We start from the raw sequence: 10,645 nt of genomic DNA, 5'->3' as shown, positions 1-10,645 counted from the left end.
GGTGTACAAGTTTTCATGTGGACATATGTTTTCATTTTCTCTTGGGTATATATATACCAAGAGTGGAATTTGTGGGTCATATGGTTATTCTATGTTTAACTCTTAGAGGAACTGCCAAACTGTTTTCCAAACCAGCTGCCCCATTTTACATTCCTGCCACCAATGTATGAAGGTTCCAAATTTTCCACATCCTTGATAACATTTGTTTGTCCATATTGTTTATTATAGACATCTGCAGTGGACTGAAAGTTTATGTCCTCCCCAAATTCATATGTTGAAATCCTAACCCCTAAGGTGATGGTATTAAGAGGCAGATCCTTTGGGAGGCTTTGCCCTCATGAATGGGATAAGTGCTCTCATAAAAGAGGCTCCAGAGAGATCTCTCACCGCCTCTGACATGTTACACAGAATCTGCCGGCAACTTGATCTTGGACTTCCCAGATTCCAGAACTGTGAGAAATAGTTTTTTATAAGCCATTCAGTTTATGCTATTTTGTTCTAGCAGCCCAAGAAGACTAAGATGCCCTCCTAGTGGGTATGTACCTCATTTGGTCTTGATTTGCATTTCTCTACTGGCTAATTGTGATGAGCATCTTTTCATGTGCTTATGGACTATCTGCATACCTCTTTGGAGAAATGTCTGTCACCTTTGCTCATTTTTTTTATTGGGTTGTCTTTTTATTGTTGAGTTATAAAAGCTCTTTACATATGCTGGATACTAGACCCTCATCAGATTTTTTTTTAAGTAGGCTCTATGCCCAGCATGGAGCCCAATAAGGGGCCCAAACTTAGGACCCTGAGATCAACACCTGAGCTGAGATCAAGAGTCTGACGCTTAGCCATCTGAGCCACCCAGGCGCACCCCTCATCAGGTATTTTGATTTGCAAATATTTTCTCCCATTCTGTAGGTTGTCTTTTAGTATTATTGATAGTGTCCTTTGAATCACTAAAGTCTTTAATTGTGAGGAAATCCAATTTATCTTTCTTTGTTTGCATGTCCTGCTTATGTTGTCATCTAAGAAGCCCTTGCCTGACCCAAGGGCACAAAGATTTATGCCTATGTTTTCTTCTAAGAATTTCATAGTTTTAGCTCCTATTTAGGGCTTTGATTCATTGAGTTAATTTTTTTTATATGGTGTGAAAGAGGGTCCAACATCTTTCTTTTGCAGGTAGACAGACATCCAGTTGTCCCAGCAGCCTTTGTTTAAAATGTGTTCCCCCATTGGACTGCCTTGGCACCTCTTTCAAAAATGAACTGACCATAACTATAAGGGTTTATTTCTAGATTCTTGGTTCTAGTCCATCAATTTATATGTCTATCCTTTGCCAGTACCACATTGTCTTGATTATTGTAGCTTTGTAGCAAGTTTTGAAATCAGGATGTGTAAATCCTCCAACTTTGTTCTTCATTGTCAAGATTGTTTTAGGATATTCTGGGTCCCTTGAATTTCCATATGAATTTTAGGATCAGCTTGTCAATTTCTCTAAAAAAAAGGCAGCTGGGATTTTGATGGAGATTGCACTGAATCTGTAAATAGTAATGTCATTAACACTATGATGTCTTCTGATCCATGGACAAGGAAATATTTTTCCATTTATTTAGGTCTCTTAAAATTTCTCTTAACAATGCTTCATAGTATTCAGTGTGTAAATCTTCTCATACTTATTTTGTTAAATTTATTCCCAAATAATTTATTCTTTTTTATGCTGTTGTAAATGGAATAGTTTTCTTGATTTCATTTCTGGATTAATTGCAATAGAAATAAACCAATTTTTGCGTACTGATCCTGTATCCTGAAGCCTTGCTGATCTAATGTTTTTCTCTTATTGAGGAGGAATATAAAGTTAGTGATTGACTTTAGACTTTAAGAACACATACCAGTCATAATGGTCTTTAGGTGTATCAGTCAGGCGCCTGAGAGAAAACAGATGACTCATTCAAATTAGGAAGTTTAGAGGAGGGTTTAATAAAAACAACAACAAAAAAAGCTATTTACAAAGGTATGGGCAGAGTGTAGGAGAACCACAAGGGATAACTCAGTAATCTGGGGCTGGTCACAGCACAGCCATTACCATCCCTAGCTTGAAGGAACAAGGGAACTGGAAAGGTTATCATTATATGAAAAGAAAGAGTTGAGAGAAACAGTGATCTTCACCTGAGAAACTAGCCAACTTGAAGCAACCCTATCAGAAAGGAGCCAGGGGAATGAAGGTCTTCACCATGCTTGACTCTCTCCCTCTAATCTCCTGCCTGGACACCCCACTGGTTGAACCTGGTCGGAAGCCAGAGAGCAAGTGAGCCCATTGATGTAGTTCATACAGGATTGTAGGAATGGAGAAAAATTCACCCGCTTGGGGTGAAGAGGGGAGAGTACATCCAGAGGGGTGTCCTCTGATGTGCCCAGATATCCTACGCACTAGGTTATGCCAGAGTCACAGGAAACTTCATCAGAATCACTTGAAGAAAGTAGAAGGAAGGAAATAATAAAATAAAAGCCCAAATCAGGACAACAGAAAACAAACATACAATTGACAGCAATAACCAAGGCAAACATTTGTTTTTGAAAAAAAATAAAATAAAAAGGGTCAGCTGAAAAGATGGTGGAGTAGGAGGTCCCTAAACTCGCCTTGTCCCAGGGATACAACTAGATAACACTCAAATCAGCATAAAAACCGAGAAAATGACTTGGTGACTGGCAGAACACACTCCACAACTAAATGATAGAGAGGAGGCCACATCAAAAAAGGTAGGAAGGGCAAAGATACAGTCTGGGAGTGAAATGGACTGGAGCCATCCACCTGTGGCATGGAGAAGGGCAGAAAACATTTCATACCTGGGAGCCCCACCAATGGGAGGACAAATCCCCAGAATATTTGCCTTTGAAAGTGTGAGGGGCCCAATCGACTGAAAGTCTGGAATTAAAAAAAATTTTTTTTGAGATTTTTATATATTTATTTGACAGAGAGAGAGAGAGAGAGACAGTGAGAGAGGGAACACAAGCAGGGGGAGTGGGAGAGGGAGAAGCAGGCTTCCCGCTGAGTAGGGAGCCCAACAGGACCCTGGGATCATGACCTGAGCCAAGGCAGGTGCTTAACGCCTAAGCCACCCAGGTGTCCCTGAAAGCCTAGAATTTAAAAAATCTTTGGGCTTGGCTCTGGGAGATCCAGGAGGCCTTAGGAAGCAGAGTCTCTACCCTTAAAGAGATAGCAAGACAAACAGCCCATGCAGATACAGTATAGAACCAGCAGTTTGAAAAAACGCCAGGAGCATATAATTATTTTTCTCTGCTTGACTTATTTCACTTAGCATAATCCCCTCCAGTTCCATCCATGTGGATGCAAATGGTGGGTATTCATCCTTTTCTGATGGCTGAATAATATTCCATTGTATATATGTAGCACATTTTCTTTATCCATTCATCTGTTGAAGGGCATCTCAGCTCCTTCCACAGTTTGGCTATTGTGGACACTGCTGCTATGAACATTGGGGTACATGTGACCTTTTTTTCACTACATCTGTATCTTTGGGGTAAATACCTAGTAGTGCAATTGTTGGGTCATAGGAACGCAATAAAAAAAAAAGATGAAAGAAAGGAAGGAAGGAAGGAAGGAAGGAGAAAGACAGAAAGACAGAAAGAAAGAAAGAAAGAGAAAGAAAGAAAAGAAAAGAGAAAGGAAAAGAGGGGAGGAGAGGAAAGGAAAGGAAAAAGGGAAGGGAAGGGAAGGAAAAAGGGAAGGGAAGGGAAGGAAAAAGGGAAGGGAAGGGAAGGAAAAAGGGAAGGGAAGGGAAGGAAAAAGGGAAGGAAAGGGAAGGAAAAAGGGAAGGGAAGGGAAGGGAAGGCAAGACAAGACAAAACACCAGGAGCAGATGGCAGGGAGAGTGATTTGCTCATCTGAGAGCACACCGCAGAGAGACAGGGATCACAAGGAGCTCCCACCATGAACAAAGGACCTGGCAGGTGCATCTCCCTTCCCGACCCCCCAGCATAAACAGCAGCCACCTGTGGCAATCAGTGCAGCACAAACACTGGCTACCTAACTTGCTTACACCAAGCTCCATCTGCCCACGCTTCAGTGGATCTGCCCTTCCTACTCACACTTGTCTCAGTCCCACACTGTCCCTCATGCCCCAAGACCAGGGCAAACCCTGCCAACACCACACCTCCCAACGCAGCTATTGTGGGTCAGTTGCTGCAGTAGCAGGGGCAGGTCTCATTTCCCAAACAGACCCCCGCATACCTTGTTAAAACATGCCCCACCCCAGCTGGGAAGCAACACTGCCCACCATAGGCAGAGAGAGGCTCTGCAGACAACTGGACTGAAGGGCAAAGAGGCCAAGACTCAACAGCTGAGCAATTGCAACACGCATAGGAGACACGCCCTGAAATGCCAGGCCCTGGGGACCAGGGGACACTGCACTGCAGGGCACTATAGGACTGCATCATCAGGCTATTATTAAGACCAAGAGAAGTAGTTGACTTTCCTAACAGAAAGTCAGACAAAATGAAGAGAAAGAGAAATATCTCCCAAATGAAAGAATAGAACCAAACCACAGGAAGAGACCAAAGCAAAATGAATATAAGTAGTATGCCTGATAGAGAATTTAAAGTAATGATCATAAAAAAGAAAGAAGAAAAAGAAAATAAAGTAATGATCGTAAAGATACTCACCGGACTTGAGAAAAGAGTGGAGGACATCAGTGAGACCCTTAACACAGAGATAAAAAAGAACCAATCAGGGGCGCCTGGGTGGCTCAGTCGTTAAGCGTCTGCCTTCAGCTCAGGTCATGATCCCGGGATTCTGGGATCGAGCCCCGCCATCGGGCTCCCTGTTCAGTGGGAAGCCTTCTTCTCCCTCTCTCACTCCCCCTGCTTGTGTTCCCTCTCTTGCTATCTCTTTCTGTGCCAAATAAATAAATAAATAAATAAATCTAAAAAAAAAAAAAAAAAACAAGAACCAATTAGAGATGAAGAATACAATAAATGAAATTTCAAATACATCTGATGGGGGTGCCTGGCTGGCTCCGTTGGTGGAGCATGCAACTCTTGGTCTCGGGCTTGTGGGTTTTTGATCCCCACTTTGGGTGTGGAGATTACTTAAAAATTAAATCTTTAAAAAATACATTAAAATGTATTATTAAATAAATTAATACTATTAAATCATTATTTATTTGAGAGAGAGAGAGAGAGAGCGCACAAGTAGGGGGAGGGGCAGACAGAGAAGCAGACTCCCCGCTGAGCAGGGAGCCCGATGTGGGGCTCAATCCCAGGACCCTGGGATCATGATCTGAGCCAAAGGTAGACGCTTAACCAACTGAGCCACTCAGGTATCCTAAAAAAAATACACTTGATGGCAAAAACAGACTAGAGGAAGCAGAGGAACAAACTAACGACCTGGAAAACAGTAATGGACAGTATCCAAGCTGAGCAAAGGAGAGGAAAGAAAATTACACAAATTGAGAATTGCCTTAGGGAACTCAGTAGATGCAGAAAAAGCATTTGACAAAGTACAACATCCACGGATGATAAAAACTCAATGAAGTATGTTTAGAGGGAACATACCCCAACATAATGAAGGCCTTATATGAAAAACACACAGCTAACATTATATTCAATGGTGAAAAACTGAGAGCTTTCCCCCTCAGGTCAGGAACAAGACAAGGATGTCCACTCTCACCACTTTTATTCAACATAGTACTGGAAGTCCTAGCCACAGCAATTAGACAACAAAAAGAAATAAAAGGCATTCAAATTGGTAAGGAAGAAGTAAAACTTTCACTATTTGCAGATGAAATGATACTATATATAGAAAACCCTAAAGACTCCACCCAAAAAACTATACTAGAACTGATAAATGAATTCAGTAAATCAAAGGATATAAAATTAATGTACAGAAATTTGTTGCATTTCTATAGATCAATAATAAAGCAGCAGAAAGAGAAATTAAGAAAACAATCCCATTTACAACTGCATCAAAAATAATAAAATACCTAGGAATAAACTTAACCAAAGAGATGAAAGGCCTGTATTCTGAAAACTACAAAACATTGATGAAAGGAATTGAAGACAACACAAAGAAATGGAAAGACATCCCATATTCATGGATTGGAAGAACAAATATTATTAAAATGTCTATACTACCCAAAGCAATCTACATGTTTAATGCAATACCTATCAAAATACCAACAGCATTTTTCATGGAACTAGAACAAACAATTCTAAAATTTGTATGGAACCAGAAAAGACCCCAAATAGCCAAAGCAATCTTGAAAAAGAAAAAAAAAAACACACACACAAAAAAAACTGGAGGCATCACAATTCCAGAATTCAAATTATATTACAAAGCTACAGTAATCAAAACAGTATGGTACTGGCACAAAAATAGATACATAGGTCAATGGAACAGAATAGAAAACCCAGAAATAAACCTGCAATTATATGGTTAATTAATTTTTGACAAAGGAAGAAATAAAATGCAATGGGAAAAAGCATATCTTCAACAAATGGTATTGGGAAAACTGGACAGCAACATACAAAAGAATGAAACTGGACCACCTTCTTACACCATTCACAAAAATAAACTGAAAACGGATTAAGGACCTAAATGTGAGACATGAAACCATAAAAATCCTAGAAGAGAGCACAGACAGTAATTTTTCTGACATCAACTGTAGCAACTTCTTTCTTGATATGTCTCCTGAGGCAAGGGAAACAAAAGCAAAAATATATTATTAGGACTACATCAAAATAAAAACCTTCTGCACAGCAAAGGAAACAATCATCAAAATTAAAAGACAACCTATGGAATGAAAGAAGGTATTTGCAAACAACATATCTGATAAAGGGTTAGTATCCAAAATATATAAAGAACTTATACAACTCAACACCAAATAAACCAAATAATCCAATTAAAAACAAGAAGACATGAACAGACATTTCTCCAAAGAAGACACGTAGATGGGCAATAGACACATGAAAAGATGCTCAACATCACTCACCATCAGGGAAATACAAATCAAAACCACAGTGAAACATCACCTCACACCTGTCAGAATGGCTAACATTAACAACACAGGAAACAGCAGATGTTGGCAAGGATGCAGAGAAAGGGGAACCCTCTTACACTTTTAATGAGACTGCAAACTGATGCAGCCACTCTGGAAAACAGTATGAAGGGTCCTCAGAAAATTAAAAATAGAACTACGACATGATCCAGTAATTGCACTACTGGGTATTTATCCAAAAAATACAAAAACACTAATTCACCCCAATGTTCACTGCAGCATTATTTACAATAGCTAAGTTATGAAAGCAGCCCAAGTGCCCACTGATAGATGAATGGATAAAGATGTGGTATATACATATATACACAATAGAATATTATTTGGCCATAAAAAAGAATGAGATCTTGCCATTTGCAACAATATGGATGGAGCTAGAGAGTATAATGCTAAGCAAAATAAGTCCGTCAGAGAAAGACAAACACCTTATGATTTCACTCATATGTGGAATTTAAGAAACAAAACAAATGAACAAAGGAAAAAAGAGAGAGTGAGAGAGAGAGAGACAAAGACAAGCCAGTAAATAGACTCTTAACTATAGAGAACAAACTGATGGTTACCAGAGGGGAGATGGGTGGGGGGATGGGTGAAATAGGTGATGGGGATTAAAGAGCACACTTATCATGATGAGCACTGAGTAATGTACAGAATGGCTGAATTGTTATATTGTACACCTGAAACTAGTATGACACTGTCTATTAACTATACTGTAGCTAAGATAAAAAGACTTCATAAATATATATATATATGAGTATACTTATCTTGATGAACACTGAGAAATGTATAGAATTGTTGAATCATTATATTGTAACATCTGAAACTAATATAAAAACTAAAAAACAAAAAACAAAAAACAAAACCAATGGCTGTTATAAAGACAATCAAGCATATGTGTCTCCTGACTGAAGTACACAACACAACTTATGAACCATTCTTGCAAAATAAAAGCAAAATTTAAAAATCTGAATCTAATGAAGCCTTCAGATCTTAATATCAATTTACAAAACAAAACCAAACCAGAGACACATATTAAACACCACTACAGGGATGCAATTAGCAAAACTCATTATATCAGAAATTCTTAGGACTAACAACGTAGTTCCTTCAACAAACAAATTTCAATGAAAGTAAGAGGTCGGGATGCCTAGGTGGCTCAGTCAGTTAAGTGTCTGCCTTCAGCTCAGGTCATGATCCCAGGGTCCTGGGATTGAGCCCCACATCGGGCTCCTTTCTCAGTGGGGAGCCTGCTTCTCCCTCTCCCTCTGCCGCTAAATAAAATCTTTAAAGAAAAAAAGAAAGAGGTAATTCAAGAGAATGGAAAGATAAGCCACAGACTGGGAGAAAGGATTTGCAAGACATATATGATAAAGAACTTTTATCCAGAATATACGAAGAACACTCAAAGCTCAACAATTTAAAAAAAAAAAACTTGATTAAAAAAAGGGCCACAGACCTTGACAGACACCTCACCAAATAAGATACACAGATGGCAAAAAGCATATGAAAACATGCTCCACGTCATGTGTTATCAGGGAAATACAAATTAAAACAACGAGCTACTACCACACACCAATTAGAATGGCCAAAATCCAAAATACTAACAATGCCAAATGCTGGTGAGAATGTGAAGCAAGAGGAATGCTGTCATACATTATAGGTGGGAATGCAAAATGGCACAGCCCCTTTGGAAGACATTCTGGTGGTTTCTCACAAAACTAAACATACTCTTACCGTATGATCCTGCAATTATGCTCCTTGATGTTTACCCACAGGGGTTGAAAACTTGTGTCCACGCAAAACCCTGCATACAGGTGTTTACAGCAGCTTTATTCATAATTTGCCAAACCTCGGAAGTAACCAGGATGTTTCAGTGGGTGAATGGTTTAATTAATTTGTACCTCCAGACAATGTTCTAAAAAGAAATGAGCTATCAAACCATGAAAAGACGTGGAAGGAACCTAAATGCATATTACTAAGTGAAAGAAGCCAATGTGAAAAGGCTGCATACTATATGATATTCTGGAAAAGGCAAAACTATGGAGACAGTAAAAAGATCAGTGGTTGCCAGGAGATGGGGGAAGAAAGGGATGAATAGGGGAAGCACAGAGGAATTTAGGGCAGGGAAATGACTCTGTATACAATAACGGTGCATTCATGTCATTACACATTTGTCAAAACCCAGAGAATGTACAACACCAAGAGTGAACTTTAGGTAAACTATGGACTCGGGATGATAATGATGTGTCATTATAGCATCATTTATTATAACGATGTTTGGCTCTAGCAGGGGATGTTGGTAATGGGGGAGGCTATGCAGGCGTGGGAGCAATGGGTATATGGGAAATCTCTATACATTCTGCTTAAGACTGATGTGAACCTAAAACTCTTCGAAAATATATAGTCTACTAAAAATTAACAAATTCATTTCCTTGGTCACAGAGCATAGTGGCTACTCTAGCGGACAGTGCAATCATTCTAATTGTTCTATTAGAACATTCCATCATTCCAGAAAGGTCTGTGGGAGAGCACTGTTCTTTATCTTGATTGTGGTGATGGTTACATGGGTGTGTAAGTTTGCCAAAACTTAGGAAAATGTATGAGCTGGGTACAATTTATTGTATGTACATTATATCTCAACAAAATTTGGTTTTTTTTTTTGCTTTAAAGATTTTATTTATTCATTTGAGAGAGAGAGAATGAGAGAGATAGAGAGCACGAGAGGGAAGAGGGTCAGAGGGAGAAGCAGACTCCCTGCTGAGCAGGGAGCCCGATGCGGGACTCGATCCTGGGACTCCAGGATCATGACCTGAGCCGAAGGCAGTCGCTTAACCAACTGAGCCACCCAGGTGCCCCTCAACAAAATTAGTTTTTAAAAAAATAAAGAGAACACCTATAGACAAGAAGACAATTTAGAAATAGAACATCTGATTGCAAATACATGTACCCTGTTTGGATCCTGATTCAAACAAACTATACTTATAGAACAAGAACAAAAAAAATTGAACATAATTAGAGACTTGGAGATTATTAAGGAATAATTGTTGATTTTTTTTTTAAGATTTTATTTATTTACTTGACAGAGAGAGAGACAGCGAGAGAGGGAACAGAAGCAGGGGGAGTGGGAGAGGGAGAAGCAGGCTTCCCGTGGAGCAGGGAGCCCGATGCGGGGCTCAATCCCAGGACCCTGGGATCATGACCTGAGCTGAAGGCAGACACTTAACGACTGAGCCACCCAGGCGCCCCTAATTATTGATTTTTATAGTGTGTTTTGGAGGTGCATTCTGAAATACTTATGGATGAAATGATCTAGTGTGGATAGGGGGTTATTATCCTGTTCTCCACACTTCTGTTTATTGTCAATTTTCCATAATCAAATGTTTAAAACCTCACTTCCTCAGAGGCCTTCCCTGCCCACCCTAAGGTAGATTACCTCTCCTTATTATTTTCTAGCATGCATGCTATTAGCTTCATGGCACCTCCCACAATGTGATTTTACATTATCTAACTTATTTCTCTCCACTAAAATTTAGTTTTCCTGAGAATAAAAACCTTGTCGTCCACACTGGACTAGGGCTGGGGCTGGC

At 39.6% G+C, this 10,645-nt stretch overlaps 1 long non-coding RNA gene across 1 annotated transcript in view; it reads left to right on the top strand.

Moving 5' to 3' along the window:
• Nucleotides 1-4,737: 4,737 nt before the first annotated feature.
• The window catches only part of LOC141370564 (uncharacterized), a 43,830-nt gene continuing 37,922 nt past the window's right edge, over nt 4,738-10,645 (top strand). Inside the window, exon 1 of the long non-coding RNA XR_012374713.1 lies at nt 4,738-4,784. This is a non-coding gene — a long non-coding RNA (uncharacterized lncRNA). The remainder of the gene's footprint in view (nt 4,785-10,645) is intronic.

This window comes from Callorhinus ursinus, unplaced genomic scaffold (genome assembly GCF_003265705.2).
Source record: "Callorhinus ursinus isolate GAN/ISIS: 27379988/994484 unplaced genomic scaffold, GSC_fseal_2.0 scaffold38, whole genome shotgun sequence".
Lineage (NCBI taxonomy): Eukaryota > Metazoa > Chordata > Mammalia > Carnivora > Otariidae > Callorhinus > Callorhinus ursinus.
The sequence above is the reverse complement of the archived record's forward strand: the minus strand, read 5'-3'. Positions and strand labels throughout refer to the sequence as shown.